Source organism: Hippopotamus amphibius, chromosome 11 (assembly GCF_030028045.1).
Source record: "Hippopotamus amphibius kiboko isolate mHipAmp2 chromosome 11, mHipAmp2.hap2, whole genome shotgun sequence".
In the NCBI taxonomy this organism is placed as follows: domain Eukaryota; kingdom Metazoa; phylum Chordata; class Mammalia; order Artiodactyla; family Hippopotamidae; genus Hippopotamus; species Hippopotamus amphibius.
In genome coordinates this window covers 44,343,225-44,346,265 of record NC_080196.1, presented here as the reverse complement: position 1 = coordinate 44,346,265, position 3,041 = coordinate 44,343,225, and positions in this window count along the sequence as shown.

Genomic DNA, 3,041 nt, shown 5'->3' with positions numbered 1-3,041 from the left:
GTGGCATAGGCAATTTTGATGTGTAATCCAATATGAGAACTACTAGTGTAGACCAACTCTCCTACTGAAGACTGCAAGTGAAAAACTAAAACCAACATAATTTTTCTCTCCCTGCATTAAATTATATTGGGACCAGGCATACTTTCCTATCCCTCTGTTAAAGAATACTGGGATTAAGGAAAAATAACCTAGCTACTTGCACCAGGCAATATTTGCTCTTGGAAGATAAGTCTGTGAACCAAGGAATAAAGCTTACATATCAAGACAAACAGTTTATTCATCAAAACTGACTTCAAGACTTTTGCCCCATTGTGCCCCCAAGTCCAGAGCTATTATGTGATCAAAATCTGCTAAATCCTGAGTAAATCTTGCCTTGTAAACTGACTTTTAAGTTTCCCAGGCCAGGCCCCAGTGCCTTACAAATAGGTTCCCTGACTCCCCTTCTATTGAGGAACGTCTGAGAGTCTCTCAAGGTGGTGTTCTCCCTGATGGCAGTGTGTCCAATAAACTTAGCTTTGCTTGATCAATAGGTATTTTTGGTGAGTTGAAAATCACAGTTCAATCATCATCACTCAGTTGTATTAATTATACACTTAATAACAATGGCTACATTTTATAATAATAAAATATAGAGTTCAAAAGGCATACATCACCTGGATACAGACTGAGGTGAATCACTTGGGCATTTTTTGCAAAAATTGTCTTGGTTTCTCCTTTCCGCAGATGATTTTGTTCTTCGGTGAGCTCTAGAAATACTGCAAGATTTGATAACCCAGAACAACCTAGTTTAGTACCTTCACCTGGAGAAGCTGACAACAATTTCTAAGCTGCATTTTCTCCTGTTCAAACATCATGCCACTCCCAGGAATCCAAAGTCCCTGATTGTTTTCCCTTTGTTAGGGGTTATTTTGTTGCTGTTTCCATCTATTAATGTATGTGCTAAATCAATTAGGAAAATATTACCCATGGCAATTAGGCAATTATGACATTTACTTCACCTTAATCTGTATCTCCTACTTTGAAAAAAACTGTTTCTATTTATTTTACTCAGAAGTAACTTAATTCTACTATATCTAAATTCTAAACCTATATTTGACGTTAGACACACATTTCAAAAATCCCTGACAGAATATGTTGGAGCTCACGAACTGAGGTTCTAAAATGGAAAATATTCAAGAAAATTAGAGACTATCAATTTAAAAAAAAAGGAAGAAAGAAAGAAAGAAAAAAAAGGTGGTCTGAGAAGAAGGAACATTAGGTTAAATACCCAAAAGCCAAATAGGGATATTTGACCTGTGAGATTTTTAAAGGACACATATAAAAGACAACTAAGAGTGAATTTGATAGAGTGGATGACGTGAGGATCCAGAAGAAGCCTACAGTTGTGCCCAAAAAATTAAAATAAAATTATTTTCAAGTCAAATTTGGCTAAACCGGCCTTTAAAATTACCTATGTAGTATGAAGAGGAAAAGGAACTGAGCTTGAAAAACTTTACAAGAGCAATTACATCCATTCTTCAGAGCATGTGGTTAAAGGTTAAAATTCCTAAAAGATTTTGACTCAACCTCAAACTCCCAGATTTAAGATAAAGAAAAATAGACTTTATAAATAAATGTCAACATATGTGTTTTTGATCCACTATTTGACATGTCTGGTTAGAGGCAATAAGGGAGGAATTAGTGAGATAAAGCCACATGACAGTTCAGCTCAGGTGGGTCATTGAACGCTAAGGACTGGGTCCAGCTGCAAGTTCAGACACAATTATGATGCATGGCGTAGAATAAACTAGGCCTCTATGGCACAATTTTAATAGAATGAGCTTTCAATTTATCCATGATGTTTATTTCTGGTTTTACTTTATGATAATGTCTGGATCTGTAGTTAAGTCACCAAAGACATGCAATGGGTTAGGACACCCAAATCTCAACATCAAATAAAACATTTGCTCATATTTTAATATATAGACTTCCAGACTTGGTGTGTATGAATATAGAGACACATAAGACTGGTATAATACAGTGTTTAGTGTTTTATAACCTTTTAAACTTTACCTACTAAGGTTTGTCAAAAATACTCATCAATAACTTTTAATGGCTGCATAGATACTGGATTGGATCATAACTGATTTAACTATCAAACTATTATTAAAACCATAATGTTTTAGCCCCCAAACATTCATATAGCTATAATATTTTCATACACTACTAAATATTTTCTCCAGATAAACTCCTACAAGTACAAATACTGGGTCCAAGGCTTTTCTCTCATCATTTCAGCTGTTAAAAGTCTCTTTGGTATGAATTTATTGATGAGAAATTGTATATGTGAAAAAGAATAAAGGCAAACGTCAGTAACTGTTCTATTTCACAGTATGATATTTTAACATATTGGGTGTATCAAGTTGGCAACAGATAAGGAAGTGCTAAATGTGAGGTTGGAAAACCTGGATTAAATTCCCACCATGTCACCTATTACTAGAGTCTCTTAAGCAATGCATTGATCTCTATCAACCTATTTCATCATCTTTGAAGTTGGATTAATAATACCTGTCATGCCAATCTCTCATGCTTGTCTTAAGAATCAATATGAAACAAAGTACCTGGAGCACTTAGAAATATATATCAAGATTTTCACTAAGGCCAGGGCTGAATGGAAGTCACAGCTAGATCTCAGAGTTTGTCTGCAGTATCCTCAAGAGCCCAAGTACATCTGAGTAGGTCAGGGAGCTTCCTGGTCCTCTGACCAGCTAGACTTCAACATGTACATCATTCAGAGAATCAGTTTCTGCTTAAAGTAAGGGAGCATGTCATTCTTTTTCTATTGCTACATCACAAATTACACTCTGTGGTTTAAATAAAAACAACCATTCACTATCATTCACAGTTTCTGATGGTTAGGAATTCAGACAAGGTTGTCTGGAGCCTCAGTTGGAACACTCGAAGGCTGGAGGCTGGGATCTTCTGAAGGCTCCTTCATGTATGTGCCTGGCAGTCGACGCCAGTTGTGAACTGAAGGCATGGTTGGACTATCACTTTGAAGG